A 26247-nucleotide genomic window follows, 5' to 3' on the forward strand; every position below is an offset into this window, starting at 1 on the left:
GCCGTTGAATGTTTTAATACCTGGTGGAGAGCTCTCCTTTGTCACCACCATTCAGCATTGTTCACACCCTTTTAAGCCAGCCCCACACATCTCTTTAAGGATTCACATGTGAGGTAATGTGCTAAACAGTGAGTAGTGTAGTAAAGATTATGACTAAAAGTGGTAAAAGTATAGTCTACAATAAGGAAAAAATCCAGGTAAACAGAAAGTGTCCAGATAAAAATATTTTATACATTTTAGATGACGCTTACTCAGACACCCTTGTCTAAATTGATGAGTCAGGTGAGATAAATGCTATAACCACCAGCCACATCTTGCCAAGTGGATGGGTCTCTACAGAAGGTGTAAACAGTACAGCCAAATGGTTACTTGCATAGTAGCAATATGAAATATTTATAGTGTAAATATAAATAAAATAATATACAGTATGTAGAAGAACAATATCAATAACAACATCAGTGATAGATGAGATAGATATGCATACAATCAGGGGTAAAGTGGCTGAGTAGCAGTCCGTCCGAACCACGCATGAAAAAGGGAATCTATATTTGGAGAGCCTGTTTCGGTCCTGCCCTTAACTTTGGTGCAGGCATGTGAAATCCAAAGCCTCATTGTCGCAAAACTCCCTGATCTTCTCATAGACATACGTTTGTCTAGCTCTGTCCAGTCCAGGTGGTGCATGTACAGGCAGATGATCTATGGGTGGGAGGATGTCAGCGTTGCGCAGCAAAGACTCCTTGGCGACAGCAACACCAGGCTCCAGAACATTCAAGCTGTAAAACAGGAAATAACAAAAATAATTTAAAAGACATTACATCCTTGCACAACATCAATTCACCTCCTAAGTTTAGATAAGAAGAATAACCTCATACAATGCTATGACAATTATATTCACCTGAAGTGCTGAGTCAGGTGTTGTTGCCAGCCATAGCTTTCTACCAGCACCATACCATCCTCTTTTTTTACATCCAAGATGGTGCAGCAGTTGGACGTGTGTTTGTCTTGTCCCATCTTGTCCCATGTAAATAGTTGATCTCATCAGTTTTTCTGTATATATTTTAATCTCACTTTCCACCTACAATCTAAATATACTTTCCTGCAACATGCACCACCCAGTGTGGTACGGATCTGCTATTTTTATACGTTATAACTGGAACCTCTATCAGAAGCTAGCCAGCTAACTAGCTACTAGCTTGTAGTCACTGTTAGCCACGGCTAGCAGTCTACACCTTTAGCTCGGTCACCGGCCAGATGTAGCTCAGTCAATACCTGCCAGTCTGCACAGCGCGATATTTGACTGCTTTTCTCCACCACATCACTGGATTCCTGCCGCAAGCTCTGGGCCAGTACACCTGATCATCGCAGCTAGCTAGCTGCAATCCAGTGGATACTGCTGGCTAATGCCTCTGTCCCGAAGCAAGCACTTGAGTCTTGAGCTAGGCCCATCTCCTGGCTAGCGGAAGAGGTATACCCACTAATTCGTGGGCTACAAATCCTCTTTCACCAATTGGCCTGGACCCTTTATTGCCGACACGGAGCCCCGCCAATCAATCACGACTGGTCTGCTGACATAATCGTCCGATGTGGTTTCAACAGGCTTTTCCGTTGCGTTGTCACTGAAGACCCATCTGCTAGCCCTGGTCCGCTAGCTTTCTGAACGCCATGCCTCCCGCTCGCCTAGCATAGTAGCGACTACCGAATGGCTCCTGGACCTATTGCTTCTCATTGGATCCTATGATCACTCGGCTACATATGCCTTTCTCTAATGTCAATATGCCTTGTCTTCTGCTGTTCCGGTTAGTTACAGTTTATTTCACTGTAGAGCCAGCTCAACATGCCTTAGATAGCTCTTTTGTCACACACCCCACACATGGGGAGACCTCACCTGGCTTAGCTGGTGTCTCCAGAGATGCAAGCTCTCTCATCGTCACTCAATGCCTAGGTTTACCCCCACTGTACTCACATCCTACCATACCCTAGTCTGTACATTATGCCGTGAATCTATTCTACCACGCCCAGAAATATGTCCCTTTTATTCTCTGTTCCCAACGCACTAGACCAGTACTTATAGCCTTTAGCCGTACCCTTATCCTACTCTTCCTCTGTTCCTCTGGTGATGTAGATATTAACCATAGTCGGTGAAGAAATGGTGCATGTAGTTGATGACTGCCTGTGCATTGTCCGTGCTGGATGACATGCCTTCATCAATCAAGTAGTTGACTTGTTGTGGCTTTCCTTCACAGCAGACACCAAACAAGTAGATGGGATCTGGCTGCATAGAGTCAGAATAATAGTGCACCTGCAAAAACAAAATAACATTAAGATAAATTAAAATGAACTGTCACACCCCTGTCAGTCTGTCTTTACAGAGCTCGAAAAGCATTTGCCTGCTTCCCATAGATGTATATTTTATATTGTGTGTGTGTGTATCTATCCATCTATGTCCTTAATCAGTATAAAATAGGACATATTGCTTACTTGTTGAGCAAAATCAAAGCTGTAAAGCATTCCTGATGTCTTTGCTTACTGATTCAGTAGTGCCCCCAGAGACAACTGCAGGTCTTGACAGGTTGACATCTTCTGGTTGACAGACCGCTCACTCTGAACAAGTGCTTGCTTGGGCCAGCTCTCTTTTTGATGGGAGGCATTAGACCATTCTCCTTTTATGACTGGTGGAAGAGAGTCAGGCGTGTTCTACTGATGCTGAAAGACAGATTCCAGATACAAATATTTTTGCATTGTTATACAATAGATATCCGTAATCACCATCAGACACACCTGGCTAACTTGATAGGTCATGTAATCATCTGGCGAAGTGGAATCTTCTGTTTAGACTTGTAGCTAGCTAGCTAGCTAAACAATGAACCATAATCCCAATCCATAGAGTACTACCAATACAAACAGATTGTCATAGCTAGGTTCAGTGTTAACATTAGGCTATAACTAGCAATGCAAATGGCTTTCTGAGATAATATTACTCCACAGCGAGCCATCAGCTAGCTAATAGTATACTTTAACTTGGGGTATTTTGTTTAGACATGGAGCGAGCTAGCTAGCTAGCTAAACAATGAGATAAACTGATTGTCATAGCTAGCTACCAAATAAGTTCAATGTTAGCTAGTTAGCTAGCTAACATTAGGCTATAACTAGCAATGCAAATGAATTTGAGATAACATTATTCCACAGATCATACACATAATGTTAGCTAGTGAGCCAGCCACATAATGTCAGCTAACCAACTAACAGTAAACTTCAACTTGCAATGAAAACAACTTTGACAACATTAGAAACGTATAATATCTGAAACTAGACTCTTACCCATATACATGGAAGAACGCTTCACAGCAGACGGCAAACCCTTTAATTAACTAAGACGTCCGGTGTCATTTCCGTTTTGTTTGAACAGCTTGCTTGGCACGTTGTGTCAAGTCACTGTGGTTCACATCATCTGATTAATTTTCAGATTCAGAGAGCCAGCATGGTACGATCGTCCTCCTGATAGTAGTACATCACAACTTTTTCCCACAGACCGTTGTCGATAGCGGCTGATAAATTCAGGGCAGCAATGTTATTAAGAGCAGTAGCAACACATTTGCAGTTCTCCATGGCTAACATTGAATCTTTAGAAATAACTGCAGTAGAAAGGATTATCTACCCATAACGAGAAGTTTATTTTATAGACAGAAGATGCTACACAGCAGACCAATCCGAAACTCATCTCTCGGCATGTCCAGCCCATTCAAATCTCAGTCAATGATGGCTAGTAGGAAGGTTCATGTCTTTTTCTAGGCTTGTAATTTAACAACTTTATTTGTATTTACTGATGGCATACGAGTTTTTTTATTAAGGCACACGAAAGTTCAAATGTTCAAGAAGGCATTTCTGCCCAAAAATGCATTTTGATTTTAAAAAATGTAAATAAATATTCAAACGCCTCTCCTGTGAAGTCATGACTTGCGACACAGACTTGAATTCTGAAACGAGTCAAATTGTGGTCAGTGGTTTAAATTAATAGTTGTGGTCATTAGTTGTGCTGTTGTGGTCAGGTGTCGTGTTGTTGTGATCAGTAGTTGTGTGGTTGTGGTCAGTAATTGTGGTTCTTAGTTGTGGTCAATAGTTGTGTGGTTTTGGTCAGTAGGTACGGTCAGTAGTTGTGTGGTTGTGGTCAGTAGTTGTGTCAGTAGTTGTGGTCAGTGATTGTGATTATTTGTTGTGATCAGTAGTTGTGTGGTTGTGGTGATTAGTTGTGGTCAGGAATTGTGGTCAGTAGTTGTGTGGACGTGGTCCGTAGATGTGGTTGTAAGTTGTGGTCAGTAGTTGTGTGGTTCTGGTTAGTAGTTGTGGTCAGGAGTTGTGGTCAGTATTTCTGGTCAGTAGTTGTGTAATTGTGTGGTTGTGGTCATTAGTTGTGGTCAGTGGTGGTGGGCAGTAGTCGTGTGGATTTGGTCAGTAGTTAGTTATATTGTTGTGGCCAGTAGTTGTGTGGATGTGGTTAGTAGTTGTGGCCAAGAGTTGTGGTCAGTATTTGTGGTCAGTAGTTGTGTGGTTGTGGTCAGTAGATGTGTAGTTGTGGTCAGTATTTATGTGCTAGTGGTTAGTAGTTGTGGTCAGTAGTCTGCCGACACGGAGCCAGTATAGTATAGTAAGCTCAGCTTTCCCCATTGAGGCCACTCAGCTTTCCCTATTCTGTGCCTCGATATAGGTCGGGCAAAACTAAATATAGCCATGTTCACCTTAACAATCTCACTAGAATAGGGCCCTCATCCATTCCTCTTATTATTGAAAAAGATTGCGATTTCTCACATCTCAAAATAGGGCTACTTAATGAACTAATCACTGATCATAATCTTGATGTGATTGGCCTGACTGAAACATGGCTCAAACCTGATGAAACTACTATGTTAAATGAGGTCTGTCCTCCTAGTTACACCATGCATACCCCACAAGACATTCCACAAGAGGTCTCTTCACAGTCCCCAAGTCCAGAACAAACTATGGTTGGTGCACAGTACTACATAGAGACATGACTTCAGGGAACTCTACTCCACATCAAGTAACTGATGCAACCTGTAAAATTTGATTTAAAAAACGGATAAAAGGGCCTCCCGAGTGGCGCAGTGTCTACGGTGGAGGTTAGGGGAGGATTTGGCCGGCAGGGGTGTCCTTGTCCCATCGTGCACTAGCGACTCCTGTAGCGGGCTGGGCGCAGTGCACGCCGACACGGTCGCCGGGTGCACAGGGTTTCTTCCGACACACTGGCTTTCGGGTTAAGTGGGCACTGTGTCAAGAAGCAGTGAGGGTTGTGTTTCGGAAGACACACGGCTCTTGACCTTCGCCTCTCCCAAGTCCATACGAGAGTTGCAGCGATGAGACAAAACTGTAACCACCAATTGGATACCACGAAATTGTGGGGAAAAATGGGGAAGAAAAACTATAAAAAATAAATAAAAATACACCTTATTGAACAGCGGGGACTGGCACAAACACATGCACACACATACAAACTATACACACACGTACACATGGATGTTTTATTGTAGATATGTGGTAGTGGTGGAGTAGGCACCTGAGGGCACACAATGTGTTATGAAATCTGTGAATGTTTTAAAAATTGTATAATTGCCTTAATTTTGCTGGACGCCAGAATGAGTAGCAGCTAATGGGGATCCATAATAAATACAAATACCACATCCCCCATGCATCCCACAAAGACGGAGGTGTTGCTGACATTTACAAAAGCAAATTTCAATTTACAAAAAACAAAATTAATGCCTTTGTACTTTGAGTTTCTGGTCATGAAATCTATGCAGCCTACTCAATCACTTTTTAGAGCTACTGTTTACAGGACTCCTGGACCATATACAGCGAACTCACTGAGTTCCCTGAATTCCTATCGGACCTTGTAGTCATGGCAGATAATATTTTAATATTTGGTGACTTCAATATTCACATGGAAAAGACCGCAGACCCACTCCAAAAGGCTTTCATAGCCATCATCGTCTCCGGACCCACTCATTGCCACAGTCATACCTTGGATCTAGTTTTGTCCCATGGAATTAATATTGTGGATCTAAATGTTTTTCCTCATAATCCTGGACTATCGGACGACCATTTTATTACATTTGCAATCACAACAATAATCTGCTCAGAACCCAATCAATCATCAAAAGAAGCCGGCCTGTGATGTGTACACAGTCTTTTTGTGATAAGTGCTGGATACCTGAGGCGGCTTCTTAGAAAAAGCACCGTAAATGCCACCTTCTTAGGATCCTTCTTAGCCATGCTACAAATTCTCGGACAACCCCAAAATTCCCAGATGCCCTTGAAGACTCCCTCCACCTACCCACGGACGTTGGAGTACAAAATTGGTTAACCACCTAACTGAGGATCTACATTTAACCTTGCGTAATACCCTAAATTCAGTCGCACCCCTAAAAACAAAAAACATTTGTCCCAAAAAATTTGATCCCTGGTATACAGAAAATACCCGAGCCCTGAAGCAAGCTTCCAGAAAATTGGAACGGAAATGCCTCTCCCCCAAACTGGAACTCTTCTGACTAGCTTGGAAAGACATTACCATGCAAAATCAAAGATTCCTCACTACTGCTCGATCATTCTATTTTTCCAACCGAATTGAGGAGAATAAGAACAACCAAAATGCATTTTTGACAATGTTGCAAAGCTAACTAAAAAGCAGCATTCACCAAGAGAGGATAGCTTTCACTTCAGTAGTGATGAACTTCTTTGACGAAAAGATCATGATCATTAGAAAGCAAATTACGGACTCCTCCTTAAATCTGTGTATTTATCCAAAGCTCAGTTGTCCTGAGTCTGCACAGAACTGCCAGGACCTAGGATCAACATAGACTGTCAAGTTTTTCTATATCGCTTGACACATTCATGAAAACAGTCATAGCCTCTAAACCTTCCAGCTGCATACTGGACTCTATTCCAACTAAACTCATGAAAGAGCTACTTCCTGTGCTTGGCCCTCCTATGTTGAACATAGTAAATGTCTCCCTGTCCTCCAGATGTGTATCAAACTCATTACAAGTGGCAGTAATAAAGCCTCTCCTGAAAAAGCCCAACTTTAACCCCCCAAAAACAAAAAACTATTGGCCTATATCGAATCTCCCATTCGTCTCAATTTTTTTTAAAGCTCACTACCTTCCCAAAAACAAATAATGTATACGAAATGCTTCAGTCTGGTTTTCGACCCTATCATAGCACTGAAACTGCACTCGTGAGGGTGGTAAATTACCTTTTAATTAATGGTGTCAGACCAAGGCTCTGCATCTGTTCTCGTGCTCCTAGACCTTAGTGCTGCTTTTGACACCATCAATCACCACATTCTTTTGGAGAGATTGGAAACCCTAATTGGTCTACATGGACAAGTTCTTGCCTGGTTTAGATTTTATCTGTTGGAAAGATATCAGTTAGTCTATGTGGATTGTTTGTCCTCTGACAAATCAATTGTACGTTTTTGGTATTCCTCAAGGTTCCGTTTTAGGGCCACTATTGTTTTCACTGTACATTCTACCTCTTGGTGATGTCATTCAGAAACACAATGTCAACTTTCACTGCTATGCAGACGACACCCAGCTATATATTTCGATGAAACGTGGTGAAGCCCCAAAATTGCCTACCCTGGAAGCCTGTGTTTCAGACATAAGGAAATGGATGGAGGCACATGTTTTACGTTTAAACTCAAAACAAAGATGCTAGTTCTAGTTCCCAAGAAAAATGGATCTGCTGTTGGATATGTCAATTAATCTTGATGGTTGTATGGTCGTCTCAAATAAAACTATGAAGGAATTGGGCATTACTCTGGACCCTGAACTCTCTTTTGACGAGCACATCAAAAATATTTAAAGCACATCTTCCTTCCTTCTCTGCTACCTTGTCCCAGACCTACTATTTTTTGACACACTCTCTCTCTCACTACAGCACCTGCTGTTTGACCTCTTAATGCTCGGCTATGAAAAGCAAACTGACATCAACTCATGAGGTACTGACCATCCTCTACAACCACTACGATTATTATTTGACCCTGCTGGTCATCTATGAACATTTGAACATCTTGAAGATGTGGCCTTAATGGCCACGTACTCTTATAATCTCCACCCGGCAGAGCCAGAAAAGGACTGACCACCCCTCAGAGGCTGGTTCCTCTTTAAGTTTCTTCCTAGGTTCCTGCATTCCTAGGGAGTTTTTCCGAGCTACACTGCTTCTACATTTTCATTGCCTACTGTTTGGGGTTTCAGGCTGGGTTTCTGTAAAGCACTTTGTGACATCTGCTGATATAAAAAGTGCATTATAAATATATGTGATTGATTGATTGAGTAGTACGTGGTTGTGGTCATTAGTTGTGGTCAGTAGTTGTGTGGTCAGTAGTTGTGTTGTTGAGGTCAGTAGTTGTGTGGTTGTAGTCAGTAGTTGTGTGATTGTGGTTCGTAGTTGTGGTCATTAGTTGTGGTCAGTAGTTGTGTGATTGTGGTCAGTAGTTGTGGTCAGTAGTTGTGTGGTCAGTAGTTGTGTTGTTGTGGTCAGTAGTTGTGTGGTTGTTGTCAGTAGTTGTGTGATTGTGGTTAGTAGTTGTGGTCATTAGTTGTGGTCAGTAGTTGTGTGGTTGTGGTCATTAGTTGTGGTCAGTAGTTGTGTGGTCAGTAGTTGTGTCGTTGTGGTCAGTAGTTGTGTGGTTGTGGTCAATAGTTGTGTGATTGTGGTTAGTAGTTATGATCAGTAGATGTGGTCAGTAGTTGGGTGGTTGTGGTCAAAAGTACATTGTTGTTGTCAGTAAATGTGGTTAGTGGTTTTGGTCAGTAATTGTGGTCATTAGTTGTTGTCAGTAGTTGTGTAGTTGTGGTCAGTAATTGTGGTCAGTGGTTTTGCTTAGTAGTTGTGGTAATTAGTTGTGGTCAGTAGTTGTGTTGTTTTGGTCAGTAGTTGTGTGCTTGTGGTCAGTAATTGCTGTCTTTAGTTGTGGTCAGTAGTTGTGTGGTTCAGTAGTTCAGTAGCTGCGTTGAGACAATGAATCATCAATGACCCAAGCCCAGCTCAGGTAATCAATACCATTATGACGCAGAGTTGTCATAATGCTTCAGAAAATGTACATTACACTAGGGGAGTCGGTATACACAATATAAGTAACCTACTTTATGTCCCTTTATCTTCCCTTGAATGCCTCTACTGATTCTACAGCTATTGTATGAAGTAATCATTATGCCTGTGAACCAGATTTATACTGTTAGCACTAAGCTGGTGTGCCCTAGGAGGAAGTCCACTGTGTGCAGCTCACCCTGTACTAACATAAAGAACATGAGCACATCTACTGCTGATCATCTTCCTTGTAAAGCAATAAAAGCAAGAAAGCATCCCAGAAGAAAAGTGCTCAAATTTGCCAATGTTAATTTTAACAATATAGCTTAAAGAAACAAGGTTCATGAAATCAATAATTTTCTAGGAACAGATGACATTCATATCCTGACTATCTCTGAAACTCACATAGATAATACCTTTGATGATACAGTGGTTGTCACGCCCTGACCATAGAGAGCTTTATAGGTTTCTATTTTGGTTTGGTCAGGGTGTGATTTGGGTGGGCATTCTATGTCCCTTTGTCTATGATTTGTATGTCTGTGTGTTTGTGTGTGGTTCTCAATCAGAGGCAGCTGTCTATCGTTATCTCCGATTGAGAACCATAGTTAGGTAGCCTTTTTCCCACCTGTATTTGTGGGTAGTTTTCCATGTATAGTTGCCTGTGAGCACTACATTGGCGGCACTTTTTCGATTGTTTTGTTGGCGACAACTTATAATAAAGAAGTATGTACACTCACCACACTGCACCTTGGTCCTCTCCCTTTGAATGACCGTGACAGTGGTAGCAATACAAGGTTCTGGTGGGAAGCTGCTATAGACCACCAAGGGCAACAGTATCTGGATAACGTGTGAAATGCTTGATAATGTATGTGATATCAACAGAGACATATATTTTCTGGGTGATTTAAATATTGACTGGCTTTCATCTAGCTTCCCCCTTAAGAAAAAGCTTCAAACAGTCAACCTACCAGGGTAGTTACAAACAGCATACATCATCAAATCATCAACATGTATTGATCACATCTTTACTAATGCTGCAGAAATTAGCTTGAAAGCAGTAGCCATATTTAGGAAAACCAAAGTTCCACAGGCTAGGCTAATGTAATGTATAAGAGGTCATAGAAGTTTTGTAGTGACGCCTATGTTATTGATGTAAAGAATATTTGTTGGTCTGTAGTGTATAATGAGGAGCAAACAGACACTGCACTTGACACATTTATGTAATTGCTAATTCCAGTTAATAATAAGCATGCACCAGTTAAGAAAATTCGTGTAAAAACTGTTAAATCCCCAAGGATTGAAAAATTGTATGGTTGAGGGGGGGGGGGGGGGTGTAACTACTTGAGGCAAAAGGAATGGCAAATAAACGTATTGCAAATTGAGAAATCGTGTAACTATATTGAATGAAAAGAAGGAGAAACTACACTATGAAACAAGGATAAATTTACATGAAGAATGATGGTAAAAAGCTTTGGAACACCTTAAATTACATTTTGGGAAAAAAGAAAAACTCAGCTCCATTATTCATTGAATCAGATGGCTCATTCATCACAAAACCAACTGATATTGCCAACTACTTTAATGATTTTTTCATTGGCAAGATTAGCAAAGTTTAGGCATGACATGCCAGCAGCAAATGCTGGCATGACACTACACATCCAAGTTTTTCTGACCAAATTATGAAAGACATGCATTGTGATTTTGAATTCCGTAAAGTTAGTGTGGAAGAGGTGAAATAATGTTTGTTGTCTATCAACAATGACAAGCCCCGGGGTCTGACAATTTGGATGGAAAATTATTGAGCATAATAGCGGACAATATTGCCACTCCTATTTGCCATATTTTCAATTTAAGCCTACTAGAATGTGTGTAAAGAATATCTGTTGGCCTGTGGTGTGTAATGAGGAGCAAACAGACACTGCATTTGACACATTTATAACATTGCTTTTTCCAGTTACTAATAAGCATGCACCCATTAAGAAAATGACTGTAAAAACTGTTAAATCCCCATGGATTGATGAGGTATTGAAAAATTGTATGGTTGAGAGGGATGAGGAAAAAGGTATGGCAAATAAGTCTGGCAGCCCAACTGATTGGCAAACGTACTGCAAATTGTCCCTAGAATTTCTAAGCAAACAGCTGGAGGCAGGGCTTTCTCCTATAGAGCCCCAATTTTATGGAACGGTCTGCATTTAAGTCTTAACTGAAGACTCATCTCTTCAGTGGGTCATATGATTGAGTGTAGTCTGGCCCAGGAGTGGGAAGGTGAACGGAAAGGCTCTGGAGCAACAAACCGCCCTTGCTGTCTCTGCCTGGCCGGTTCCCCTCTTTCCACTGGGATTCTCTGCCTCTAACCCTATTACAGGGGCTGAGTCACTGGCTTACTGGGGCTCTCTCATGCCGTCCCTGGAAGGGGTGCCTCACCTGAGTGGGTTGATTCACTGATGTGGTCATCCTGTCTGGGTTGGCGCCCCCCCTTGGGTTGTGCCATGGCGGAGATCTTTGTGGGCTATACTCAGCCTTGTCTCAGGATGGTAAGTTGGTGTTTGAAGATATCCCTCTAGTGGTGTGGGGGCTGTGCTTTGGCAAAGTGGGTGGGGTTATATCCTTCCTGTTTGGCCCTGTCCGGGGGTGTCCTCGGATGGGGCCACAGTCTCAGCCTCCAGTATTTATGCTGCAGTAGTTTATGTGTCGGGGGGTAGGGTCAGTTTGTTATATCTGAAGTACTTCTCCTGTCCTATTCGGTGTCATGTGTGAATCTAAGTGTGCGTTCTCTAATTCTCTCCTTCTCTCTTTCTTTCTCTCTCTCGGAGGACCTGAGCCCTAGGACCATGCCCCAGGACTACCTGACATGATGACTCCTTGCTGTCCCCAGTCCACCTGACTGTGCTGCTGCTCCAGTTTCAACTGTTCTGCCTTATTATTATTATTCGACCATGCTGGTCATTTATGAACATTTGAACATCTTGGTCATGTTCTGTTATAATCTCCACCCGGCACAGCCAGAAGAGGACTGGCCACCCCACATAGCCTGGTTCCTCTCTAGGTTTCTTCCCAGGTTTTGGCCTTTCTAGGGAGTTTTTCCTAGCCACCGTGCTTCTACACCTGCATTGCTTGCTGTTTGGGGTTTTAGGCTGGGTTTCTGTACAGCACTTTGAGATATCAGCTCAATGTACGAAGGGCTATATAAATAAATTTGATTTGATTTGAAATTAAGAAACCATGTGACTAAACTAAATAAAAATAAACTGTACTATGAAACAAACATCAATTAAATAAAGAATGATCCCCATTTTGGGGAAAAAGACCACTAGGCTTCATCATTCATTGAATTAGATGGCTCATTCATCACAAAGCCCACTGACATTGCCAACTACTTTAATGACTTTTTCAGTGGCAAGATAAGCAAATTTAGTAATGACATGCCAGCAACAAACACTGACACCAGACATCCCAGTATATCAGACCAAATTATGAAAGACAAGAATTGTACTTTTGAATCCTGTAAAGTCAGAGTGGAAGAGGTGAGAAAATTATTGTTGTCTGTCAACAATGACAAACCACCGGGGTCTGACAAGTTGGATGGAAAATTACTGAGGATAATAGTAGATGGTATTGCCACTCCTATTTGCCACATATTCATTCAAGCCTACTAGAAAGTGTGTGCCCTCAGGCCTGGACGGAAGCTAAAGTGATTTTTTATTTTTTTTACTAGCGATATGCCACTGGCTTTGAGTAATGCCAAAGTGTCTATGAATGTGGATGACTCAACAATATACATGTCAGCTACAACAGCGATTGAAATGACTGCAACACTTAACAAAGAGCTGCAGTTAGTTTCAGAGTGAGTGGCAATGAATAATATATATTTCTAAAACTAAAAGCATTGTATTTGGGACAAAACACTCACTAAATCCTAAACCTCAACTAAATCTTGTAATAAATCATGTGGAAATTGAGATGACTAAACTGCTTGGAGTAACCCTAGATTGTAAACTGTCATGGTCAAAACATATTGATATAGAAGCAGCTAAGACGGGGAGAAGTCTGTCCATAATAAAGCGATGCTCTGCCTTCTTAACAATACTATCAACAAGGCAAGTCCTGCAGGCCCTAGTTGTCACACCTGGACTACTGTTAAAACCTGTTTGGGATAGGGGGCAGCATTTTCACTTTTGGATCAAATGTGTGCCCAGAGTAAACTGCCTCCTACTCAGTCCCAGATGCTAATATTTGCAAATTATTATTAGTATCGGACAGCGGAACTAGAGGAACCCCTCGACAACATTCCGCTGAAAAGGCAGCGTGCGAAATTCAAAATTATTTTTAGAAATATGTAACTTTCACACATTAACAAGTCCAATACAGCAAATGAAAGATAAACTTGTTAATCTACCCATCGTGTCCGATTTAAAAAATGCTTTACAGCACAACATATGATTATGTTAGATCACCGCCAAGTAAAAAAAAAACACACAGCATTTTTCTAGCCAAAGATAGGAGTCACTAAAAGCAGAAATATAGATGAAATTAATCCCTAACCTTTGATGATCTTCATCAGATGACACTCATAGGACATCATGTTACACAATACATGTATGTTTTGTTCGATAATGTGCATATTTATATCCCAAAATCTCAGTTTACATTGGCACGTTACGTGCAGTAATGTTTTGATTCCAAACCATCCGGTGATTTTTCAGAAAGAATTACAGATAGACTTCTCCTTATTGCAACCGCTGTGTCAGATTTGTTTTTTAAACTCAAAGCCCAATCAGAGCCCAATCCAGCCAGAGAAATATCTGCCATTTTGGAGTCAACAGAAGTTAGAAATAAAAACTACAAATATTCACGTACCATTTGATGATCTTCATCAGAAGGCACTCCCAGGAATCCCAGTTCGACAATAAATGACTGATTTGTTCCATACAGTTCCATAAAGTCCATCATTTATGTCCAAATACCCACTTGTTGTTAGCGTGTTCAGCCCAGTAGTCCATCTTCATGAGGCGCGAGCACTTCGTCCAGACAAAAACTCAAAAAGTTCCGTTACAGGTTGTAGAAACAAGTCAAACCATGTATGGAATCAATCTTTAAGATGTTAACATAAAACATCAATAATGTTCCAACCGGAGAATTCCTATGTTTGAAGAAAAGCACTGGAACGAGAGCTAACTCTGTCGGGAGCGCGCGTCACGAACCTGAGACACTCTACCAGACCACTGACTCAAACAGGTCTCATGAGCCCATCCTTTATAGCAGAAGCCTGAAACAAGTTTCTAAAGACGGTTGACATCTAGTGGAAGCTGTAGGAAGTGCAACTTGACTCCATAGACACTGTATTTGGTAGGCCAAGCTTTGAAAAACTAAAAATCTCAGATTTCCAGCTTCCTGGTTGGATTTTTCCAAGGTTTTCGCCTGCCATATGAGTTCTATTATACTCACAGACATCATTCAAACAGTTTCAGAGTGTTTTCTATCCAATACTAATAATAATATGCATATATTAGCATCTGGGACTGAGTAGGAGGCAGTTCACTCTGGGCACGCTATTCATCCAAAAGTAAAAATGCTGCCCTCTATCCCAAAAAGGTTTACGTCTCAATATTGTGAAATGTATGTGACTAATATGCAATGTGTTGTTAACTTTCTAAATGAGAAAATATAGGTTTTCATATAAAGTTGGCCACGCCCAAGTGAGCATAGACATTACGTCGGCGTCATGGACCGCCATTTGCTCAGGATTGTGTGAAACCCACTCCTGACTAAATTTACATTAGACCTGAAAATATGGAGCTGACACTACATGTTGAAATGGTTAAGAACTACAACTCTATAGGCCCAGTTGACCATACAGCTGGAACATTGGCTACACGGCTGGAAATGGTTCAATTCTGAGACTATCGATCACTACAGAATAAGAGCAGATCCTAGTACGTCTAGGTGAATTACTAGTCTGCAGCTGGATATTATATAAATCATTTACATTTACATTTAAGTCATTTAGCAGACGCTCTTATCCAGAGCGACTTACAAATTGGTGCATTCACCTTATGACATCCAGTGGAACAGTCACTTTACAATAGTGCCTCTAAATCTTAAAGGGGGGGGGTGAGAGGGATTACTTATCCTATCCTAGGTATTCCTTAAAGAGGTGGGGTTTCAGGTGTCTCCGGAAGGTGGTGATTGACTCCGCTGTCCTGGCGTCGTGAGGTAGTTTGTTCCACCATTGGGGGGCCAGAGCAGCGAACAGTTTTGACTGGGCTGAGCGGGAACTGTACTTCCTCAGTGGTAGGGAGGCGAGCAGGCCAGAGGTGGATGAACGCAGTGCCCTTGTTTGGGTGTAGGGCCTGATCAGAGCCTGGAGGTACTGAGGTGCCGTTCCCCTCACAGCTCCGTAGGCAAGCACCATGGTCTTGTAGCGGATGCGAGCTTCAACTGGAAGCCAGTGGAGAGAACGGAGGAGCGGGGTGACGTGAGAGAACTTGGGAAGGTTGAACACCAGACGGGCTGCGGCGTTCTGGATGAGTTGAAGGGGTTTAATGGCACAGGCAGGGAGCCCAGCCAACAGCGAGTTGCAGTAATCCAGACGGGAGATGACAAGTGCCTGGATTAGGACCTGCGCCGCTTCCTGTGTGAGGCAGGGTCGTACTCTGCGGATGTTGTAGAGCATGAACCTACAGGAACGGGCCACCGCCTTGATGTTGGTTGAGAACGACAGGGTGTTGTCCAGGATCACACCAAGGTTCTTAGCGCTCTGGGAGGAGGACACAATGGAGTTGTCAACCGTGATGGCGAGATCATGGAACGGGCAGTCCTTCCCGGGAGGAAGAGCAGCTCCGTCTTGCCGAGGTTCAGCTTGAGGTGGTGATCCGTCATCCACACTGATATGTCTGCCAGACATGCAGAGATGTGATTCGCCACCTGGTCATCAGAAGGGGGAAAGGAGAAGATTAGTTGTGTGTCGTCTGCATAGCAATGATAGGAGAGACCATGTGAGGTTATGACAGAGCCAAGTGACTTGGTGTATAGCGAGAATAGGAGAGGGCCTAGAACAGAGCCCTGGGGGACACCAGTGGTGAGAGCGCGTGGTGAGGAGACAGATTCTCGCCACGCCACCTGGTAGGAGCGACCTGTCAGGTAGGACGCAATCCAAGCGTGGGCCGCGCCGGAGATGCCCAACTCGGAGAGGGTGGAGAGGAGGATCTGATGGTTCACAGTATCGAAGGCAGCCGATAGATCTAGAAGGATGAGAGCAGAGGAGAGAGAGTTAGCTTTAGCAGTGCGGAGCGCCTCCGTGATACAGAGGAGAGCAGTCTCAGTTGAATGACTTGTCTTGAAACCTGACTGATTTGGATCAAGAAGGTCATTCAGAGAGAGATAGCGGGAGAGCTGGCCAAGGATGGCACGTTCAAGAGTTTTGGAGAGAAAAGAAAGAAGGGATACTGGTCTGTAATTGTTGACATCGGAGGGATCGAGTGTAGTTTTTTCAGAAGGGGTGCAACTCTCGCTCTCTTGAAGACGGAAGGGACGTAGCCAGCGGTCAGTGATGAGTTGATGAGCGAGGTGAGGTAAGGGAGAAGGTCTCCGGAAATGGTCTGGAGAAGAGGGGAGGGGATAGGGTCAAGCGGGCAGGTTGTTGGGCGGCCGGCCGTCACAAGACGCAAGATTTCATCTGGAGAGAGAGGGGAGAAAGAGGTCACAGCACAGGGTAGGGCAGTGTGAGCAGAACCAGCGGTGTCGTTTGACTTAGCAAACGAGGATCGGATGTCGTCGACCTTCTTTTCAAAATGGTCGTCTGCAGAGAGGGAGGAGGGGGGGGGAGGAGGATTCAGGAGGGAGGAGAAGGTGGCAAAGAGCTTCCTAGGGTTAGAGGCAGATGTTTGGAATTTAGCGAGGTAGAAAGTGGCTTTAGCAGCAGAGACAGAGGAGGAAAATGTAGAGAGGAGGGAGTGAAAGGATGCCAGGTCCGCAGGGAGGCGAGTTTTCCTCCATTTCCGCTCGGCTGCCCGGAGCCCTGTTCTGTGAGCTCGCAATGAGTCATCGAGCCACGGAGCGGGAGGGGAGGACCGAGCCGGCCTGGAGGATAGGGGACATAGAGAGTCAAAGGATGTAGAGAGGGAGGAGAGGAGGGTTGAGGAGGCAGAATCAGGAGATAGGTTGGAGAAGGTTTGAGCGGAGGGAAGAGATGATAGGATGGAAGAGGAGAGAGTAGCGGGGAGAGAGAGCGAAGGTTGGGACGGCGCGATACCATCCGAGTAGGGGCAGTGTGGGAGGTGTTGGATGAGAGCGAGAGGGAAAAGGATACAAGGTAGTGGTCGGAGACTTGGAGGGGAGTTGCAATGAGGTTAGTGGAAGAACAGCATCTAGTAAAGATGAGGTCGAGCGTATTGCCTGCCTTGTGAGTAGGGGGAAGGTGAGAGGGTGAGGTCAAAAGAGGAGAGGAGTGGAAAGAAGGAGGCAGAGAGGAATGAGTCAAAGGTAGACGTGGGGAGGTTAAAGTCGCCCAGAACTGTGAGAGGTGAGCCGTCCTCAGGAAAGGAGCTTATCAAGGCATCAAGCTCATTGATGAACTCTCCGAGGGAACCTGGAGGGCGATAAATGATAAGGATGTTAAGCTTGAAAGGGCTGGTAACTGTGACAGCATGGAATTCAAAGGAGGCGATAGACAGATGGGTAAGGGGAGAAAGAGAGAATGACCACTTGGGAGAGATGAGGATCCCGGTGCCACCACCCCGCTGACCAGAAGCTCTCGGGGTGTGCGAGAACACGTGGGCAGACGAAGAGAGAGCAGTAGGAGTAGCAGTGTTGTCTGTGGTGATCCATGTTTCCGTTAGTGCCAAGAAGTCGAGGGACTGGAGGGAGGCATAGGCTGAGATGAACTCTGCCTTGTTGACCGCAGATCGGCAATTCCAGAGGCTACCGGAGACCTGGAACTCCACGTGGGTCGTGCGCGCTGGGACCACCAGATTAGGGTGGCCGCGGCCACGCGGTGTGGAGCGTTTGTATGGTCTGTGCAGAGAGGAGAGAACAGGGATAAACAGACACATAGTTAACAGGGTACAGAAGAGGCTACGCTAATGCAAAGGAGATTGGAATGACAAGTGGACTACACGTCTCGAATGTTCAGAAAGTTAAGCTACGTAGCAAGAATCTTATTGACTAAAATGATTAAAATGATACAGTACTGCGGAAGTAGGCTAGCTGGCAGTGGGTGCGTTGTTGACACTACACTAATCAAGTCGTTCCGTTGAGTGTAATAGTTTCTACAGTGCTGCTATTCGGGGGCTAGCTGGCTAGCTAGTAGTGTTGTTTACGTTACGTTGCGTTAAAAGAACGACAATAGCTGGCTAGCTAACCTAGAAAATCGCTCTAGACTACACAATTATCTTTGATACAAAGACGGCTATGTATGAGAATACCGACAACCGCGGCAGCATCTATTCTATGCAAAAAACATCTGTACGCCTGACATTCTTTGCAACAGACACTATCCAGAGCTGCTGAGGAACTAACTACTATGAAAGACATTGTGACTTTTGGGGAATTTAACCAGAGACTCTCTGATGAACTGACTCTCCAGCAGACGGACCGGCGATTCCAACAGAGAAGACAAAAACAACATACAGGTGTAAATATAGGTGTAAATATATACATTACAATTATTCTCGACGTTCATGTGCAAAAGATTAGCATTTCAAATAATATAATTATCAACTGTGTGTAGTGAATCCAGTTTGTCTCTTCCATTGTCTACCATGCCGTCATACCGGTTTAGCCCACTAGGGACTTATCAATGCATTGTGCTAGTAACCAATATCTACTGTTTGTTTGTATTTCTGTGACTAGTTAGTTAGTAAATAAATAATTAGGCCAATTTGTATATCACTGATTCATCATTTAGGCTAGGGTTTGTGCAGATATCCAAAGGGTTTGCGATGTTCAGTAATGAGAACTAATGAGGTAATAATGATACATTAATAGAAGACTAATCGATAAGATATGAAAACATCTGAAGAGTCGATTCGGGAAATAGAGGCTCTATAAAAATGTTCCCGAGGTGCCCCGACTTCTTCAAGTTTACATGATTAGTTTAATCACGTAATAATAATTACACATAGAGAATTGATTTGATAAAAGAACAGTCTTCACATTTAATGATAGTCCAGACACAACAGAGGGTAATATACTGGACCGGCATGCCTTGTTGTTCAATGAAGTCTAATATCTTTTAGGTGTTACAAAATAAAAGCAGAAAAGGGAAGAAAGAGGTGACGGCACAGCAAGGAACAATAGAGGTGAGCATGTCTCCATCTGTCTTTGTGACCTTATACTACAGTACAACTCTATGTTAGTGATGCTAAGTAGTTGGAGTCATTCAGTACTCACCATCACATTTACTTTTCCTCAGCTAACAAGACAAGTAACAAACAGAAAAATCACTAGCCTATGTCAATCTACTATTGTAGAAAAGTTTAGGCTACCTATTCTATTGGTCAGCTTGTTGAGAAAGAAATAGCGTATTCCAAACAGACTCTGGGACAGTTGTTGGAGAATAGATCCCAAATTCATACAACCAGTAGGCCTAGGCTAAACATTTTTTTTAAAGCAATGAGTAGGATGCAACCGATAAGAACGTTTAGCTTAAAATGTTGAGGAACAATTATTTCTTCACATTATAAGTACAGCAATGTACACAAGGCAGTAGGTTACGCACGAACGTTTGTTCCATAATGCAATTAGCGGGAAAACACCTTTGTCAAAAGGGTACTGCACATGCAAGCGGTTTCATGTGACAGAGATTAAAATATCCATTAGAAATTTGGAAAGAATGGAGATCTAATAGGCTACTTTGAACTCGGGTCCCCAACTTTTGCTTTTTTCCCTAGCACGACACAAATAATCAACTAATCATCCAGCTTAGAATTTTGAATCAGCTGTGTAGTGTTAGAGCAAGTAAGGTAAAACATGCCTCATATGTATAAAAACGTTCAGGTTTTAAACAATGAAGTATATGTTTTCAAAATGTATACTGCCTTCAGCTCATTGCAAAGTGCTGTGTGACGCGCCAATGAAGCCTGCCTTCAGTTGCCATTTGATTCCACATTCAAAACAACTGGGAACTCGGAAATCTCCGACTTCAGACTTCAAGTCATTCAAGAGAACTGGGAACAGGGAACAGGGGAAAAAACACGAGCTCCGAAAGGGAAACAAATAATTTTGAGCGGTCATTCACATCGAAACTCGGGTCTCGTTCTAGTGGCACATTGGTAAAATCACTCTGGCTATCTACTCCGATTCAATTGTTGCCAGCAGCACAGTTAGTCACCAACTCTCTGGATAACATGAAAACAGCCTAACCAGCTCTGCTAGAGCAAGTAAAATGGTCAGAGTGAGGTGTTCTCTCATTTATGTCTGGAAGTAGCTAGCAAACTAACTTTAGCCAGTTGGCTTGAGTGGTTGACTGCTGTTGTGAGGTCAGAATGCTCAGATCAACCCTACTCCTCGACCAGAGCATCTAATTTGAGCTCTAAACGCTCCTAGAGCGAAACTCTCTGAATTTATGAACAAACAATCTGACAACTTTCTGAATTTATGAAAACCCAGAGCACACTCTGAGCGCTTTCTGGCACCCCAGACTGAATTTACGAATGCACCCTAGAGCGTACGTCATGATGTGACCTCGTATTTTTCAGAGGTCCCAGTTGTCTTGAAACCCCCACAAAATGCTGCAGCAGCAGCTCTTGCACTCTCTGACAAAATTTCCACTCGAAGGCTCTGTATGCTGTACGGGTGTCTTAAATGAGATACTTAACAAATATAGTGTACATACGTGCCTATAGACCGATAATCATGACCAGACGGTATTTCCATCATTGAATAGGCTAAAAAGCATTATTTCGCAATGGAATTTTTTCTTCTCCTACCGGACTCGGCTTTTCAATTTATTTTGCGAACAACAGTCGGCTATTACCAACTGGCTGAAACCCTGGTGTGTGTGTGTTTGTGTGTGCATGCATTCATAGACAAAGTGATCAGCTTGTTGCTGGTGAACTGTAGCGGCAGGACAGAGGAGACGGCAACATCATCGTAGTACGGACGAGGATTGACCTGGAATGTGAAGTTAACTGAACCTGGCTAGCTTTATGAAAGCCTGGGTAGATGTATTTTATTTTGTGGTATACCATTCTGGTGACAGACACAAACGAACTACCATTCCCTTGTATAGTAATACATTATTTGTCTCGACAACCACCCCATTTCCAGCCAGAATACCTGCATTTATACCGGTATAACTTACTGATAAGACCATAACATTTTTCTCCTTCCCATCTATCCCTCTCTTCCCCCTCAGTGTTCCTCTGGAGAGACCGCGAAGGCAGCCCCCCAATACCACCACCTCGTCTCACTGAAGAACAATGAAGGCAAGACTGAGGAGTACAAGTACATTACCATTGTCTAAGGGAGAGATAGGGGACATGAATGAGTAGGGTCACGAGATGAATCACAGACATACACTAATACATGATCACATACAGTACAAACGTGTAACAGAGTGCCGGAGGCTCATTCCACAGCTAGCTTGAAATGTCACGGATGAAGCCATCCAATTTGTACCTTTTGGGTGGCTCAAACCATTGGTAAATTGTCAATAGTGCAGTTTTCAAACGATTAAGTTATTTTAGAGCTACTCTTTTTACTGACTCGAGTCATGGATTAATTTTTCTGAGTGACTTTTTAGTTTAGTTCTTCATTTTACCTGCTAGTGCTGGTCGCAATGAGTCCTACAGCAAGATAATACATGCTCCTCCGGCAGCTCCAGAGACATGCTTGGACCACCAACTGTCTGTCATACAATGCCTTCAGAAAATATTGACACCCTTTGACTTTTTCCACATTTTTGTAACGACGTTCGTCTGTTGAAGGAAGAGAGTCGGACCGAAGTGCAGCGTGTAGGTTACTCATGACTTTAATGAAAGAATGCGGTACATGAAATAACTGAAGACTAAATACAAAAACAACAGAACGGACCGTGAAACTAATTAAAGCCTATCTGGTGACTACAACACAGAGACAGGAACAAACACCCACCAAATACAAAGCGAACTCAGGCTACCTAAATACGGTTCCCAATCAGAGACAACGATAAGCACCTGACTCTAATTGAGAATCGCCTCAGGCAGCCAAGCCTATACCACACCCCTAATCAGCCGCGATCCCAAATAATACAAACCCCAATACGAATACAACATATAAACCCATTTCACACCCTGGCCTACCCAAACATATAACAAAAACACAAAATACAATGACCAAGGTGTGACAATTTTGTTTTACAAAGTGGGATTAAAATGGATTTAATTGTCTTTTTTTTTACATCGATCCTCACAAAATACTCTGTAATGTCAAAGTGGAAAATTATAACATTTGTAAAATAAAAACAAAATATGAAAAATAAAACACTAATACAGTATATCTTGATTACATAAGTATTCAAACCCATGAGTCAATACATGTTAGAATCACCTTTGGCTGCGATTACAGCCAAAGGTGATAATGGATATTTAACCCATCTACCAATAGGTGCCCTTGTTTGCGAGACATTGAAAAAGCTCCCTGGTCTTTGTGGTTGAATCTGTGTTTGAAATTCACTCCTCGCCTGAGGGACCTTACAGTATGTGTGTGTACAGAGATAAGGTAGTAATTAAAAAACCATGTTAGACACTATTATTGCACAGTCCATGCAACTTATTATGTGACTTCTTAAGAAAAAGTGTACTGACACCATGCGGTATTGTGTGTAGGCCAGTGACACCCCCCCCCCACACACACACACACAAATTTTTTTTTTTTTAAATTCAGGCTGTAACACAACAACATATGGAAAATTCAAGGCATGTGAATACTTTCTGAAGGCACTGTACAACACAAGTCCAATTACAATGAGCATGAAAATAGATAATGGACATAGAGAAGAAAAATACATGTTTAGAACTGATAATGGTGCAAGAATGAATGCAATTAATTGATTATTGAATGTTATGATGGACACAACTTCATAGAACTAAAACATACACAGCCTCTGCTCAAAAACTCAAACTCAACAACTAATAATTTGGGGGCTGCGGTTTACAAATTATATGGTCCTTATCACCATCATGGCAGTCAAATAATGCATTCCGCCAAGAGTCGGTCACAATGGTTTCAAATGTATCAAGAAATAATCGTATTTGTATGCCTAGCAATCAACAAATGTTCATTGTATTAAAGCTCCTTTTTACAAGTCTCAGTCACAAATGACAGCTCCAATAAGCCCCCGATGGTGAACAAGAGGCTGGTACAATCGCCAGTAGGGGATGCTGCTAGCTCTGGGCATTACTGCCTCAATTGAACAAAATTATTCTAAATATTTGTTCTTTTGACTGAACGAGTCTTAAAGATCAGAGTCAGTAAAAAAGAGCTGAACTTCGCATCACTAGTTATCAAGGAGGACGTTCACATGTGTTTGCGATCAGAGGATCACTGGATTGAGCCCAGTGTGGGACAGGGACAGTGGAAGAAGATGTAGTGTTTTTGCCTTAGCGTGTGGCTACTCTAACAATGAAAAGAAATGTCTTAAAAAATGTAAGGCAGTCAGAAGGAGGCAAGATCATTTGGGACTATTCTAGCCAATGTGAAGGCAGATGTGTGTGTGTGTGAACAACAAGCACAACGGTTTCCACTAGTTACTGAAGCCACAAAGTCAGAATTGGCTTAATCAGGTGGGTTAGCTGGGTGGAAAAGTGTGACACCAATCAGGCCGCGAAGGGCTGGAGTACCATGATGAAGATGACCAGATCGAGATGGAATCAACAGACTCAACACAAGATCTAGCATGATCTGATTGATGCAAGGCTCTCCTGGAGAGTTACCATCTTAAAGGTTTTCTCCAACCCTAATCTAGTGCACCTGATTCAAATCAAATCAAATCAAATGTATTTGTCACATACACATGGTTATCAGATGTTGATGCAAGTATAGCGAAATGCTTGTGCTTCTAGTTCCGACAATGCAGTAATAACCAAACGAGTAATCTAACCTAACAATTCCAAAATGACTACCTTATACACACAAGTGTAAAGGGATAATAATATGTACATAAAGATATATGAATGAGTGATGGTACAGAACGGCATAGGCAAGATGCAGTAGATGGTATCGAGTACAGTATATACATATGAGATGAGTAATGTAGGGTATGTAAACAAAGTGGCATAGTTTAAAGTGGCTAGTGATACATGTATTACATAAAGATGCAGTAGATGATACAGAGTACAGTATATACATATACATATGAGATTAATAATGTAGGGTATGTAAACATTATATTAAGTAGCATTGTTTAAAGTGGCTAGTGATATATTTTACATCAATTTCCAACAATTCCCATTATTAAAGTGGCTGGAGTTGAGTCAGTGTGTTGGCAGCAGCCACTCAATGTTAGTGGTGGCTGCTTAACAGTCTGATGGCCTTGAGATAGAAGCTGTTTTTCAGTCTCTCAGTCCCAGCTTTGATGCACCTGTACTGACCTTGCCTTCTGGATGATAGCGGGGTGAACAGGCAGTGGCTCGGGTGGTTGTTGTCCTTGATGATCTTTATGGCCTTCTTGTGACATCGGGTGGTGTAGATGTCCTGGAGGGCAGGTAGTTTGCCCCTGGTGATGCGTTGTGCAGACCTCACTACCCTCTAGAGAGCCTTACGGTTGTGGGCGGAGCAGTTGCCGTACCAGGCGGTGATACAGCCCGACAGGATGCTCTCGATTGTGCATCTGTAGAAGTTTGTGAGTGTTTTTGGTGACAAGCCGAATTTCTTCAGCCTCCTGAGGTTGAAGAGGTGCTGCTGCGCCTTCTTCACGATGCTGTCTGTGTGGGTGGACCAATTCAGTTTGTCTGTGATGTGTACGCTGAGGAACTTAAAACTTACTACCCTCTCCACTACTATCCCATCGATGTGGATAGGGGGGTGCTCCCTCTGCTGTTTCCTGAAGTTCACAATCATCTCCTTAGTTTTGTTGACGTTGAGTGTGAGGTTATTTTCCTGACACCACACTCCGAGGGCCTTCACCTCCTCCCTGTAGGCCGTCTTGTCATTGTTGGTAATCAAGCCTACCACTGTAGTGTCGTCCGCAAACTTGATGATTCAGTTGGAGGCATACGTGGCCACGCAGTCGTGGGTGAACAGGGAGTACAGGAGAGGGCTCAGAACGCACCCTTGTGGGGCCCCAGTGTTGAGGATCAGCGGGGTGGAGATGTTACCTACCCTCACCACCTGGGGGCGGCCTGTCAGGAAGTCCAGTACCCAGTTGCACAGGGCAGGGTCGAGACCCAGGGTCTCGAGCTTGATGACGAGCTTGGAGGGTACTATGGTGGTAAATGCCGAGCTGTAGTCCATGAACAGCATTCTCACATAGGTATTTCTCTTGTCGAGATGGGTTAGGGCAGTGTGCAGTGTGGTTGAGATTGCATCATCTGTGGACCTATTTGGGTGGTAAGCAAATTGGAGTGGGTCTAGGGTGTCAGGTAGGGTGGAGGTAATATGGTCCTTGACTAGTCTCTCAAAGCACTTCATGATGACGGAAGTGAGTGCTAGTTGTTTAGCTCAGTTGCCTTAGCTTTCTTGGGAACAGGAACAATAGTGGCCCTCTTGAAGCATGTGGGAACAGCAGACTGGGATAAGGATTGATTGAATATGTCCGTAAACACACCAGCCAGCTGGTCTGCGCATGCTCTGAGGGCGCGGCTGGGGATGCCGTCTGGGCCTGCAGCCTTGCGAGGGTTAACACGTTTAAATGTTTTACTCACGTCGGCTGCAGTGAAGGAGAGTCCGCATGTTTTATTAACGGGCCGTGTCAGTGGCACTGTATTGTCTCCAAAGCGGGCAAAAAAGTTATTTAGTCTACCTGGGAGCAAGACATCCTGGTCCGTGACGGGGATGGTTTTTTATTTTGTAATCCGTGATTGACTGTAGACCCTGCCACATACCTCTTGTGTCTGAGCCGTTGAATTGCGACTCTACTTTGTCTCTATACTGACGCTTAGCTTGTTCGATTGCCTTGCGGAGGGAATAGCTACAAATCAAATCAAATCAAAAGTATTCATATAGCCCTTC

At 43.1% G+C, this 26247-nt stretch overlaps 1 protein-coding gene and 1 long non-coding RNA gene across 2 annotated transcripts in view; both read right to left on the minus strand.

Moving 5' to 3' along the window:
* cpn1 (carboxypeptidase N, polypeptide 1) overlaps window positions 1–26247 on the minus strand; it is a 151244-nt gene that overhangs the window by 83159 nt on the left and 41838 nt on the right. The gene's annotated exons all lie outside the window — the stretch shown is intronic.
* On the minus strand, window positions 2001–3729 carry LOC124020316. Its single transcript, XR_006835949.1, has 3 exons — window positions 3319–3729; window positions 2528–2703; window positions 2001–2299 (listed from the first exon to the last, which is right to left on the minus strand). It is a non-coding gene; the product is annotated as an uncharacterized LOC124020316 (long non-coding RNA).

The sequence above is a fragment of the Oncorhynchus gorbuscha genome, unplaced genomic scaffold, assembly GCF_021184085.1.
Source record: "Oncorhynchus gorbuscha isolate QuinsamMale2020 ecotype Even-year unplaced genomic scaffold, OgorEven_v1.0 Un_scaffold_814, whole genome shotgun sequence".
NCBI classification, from domain to species: Eukaryota; Metazoa; Chordata; class Actinopteri; order Salmoniformes; family Salmonidae; genus Oncorhynchus; species Oncorhynchus gorbuscha.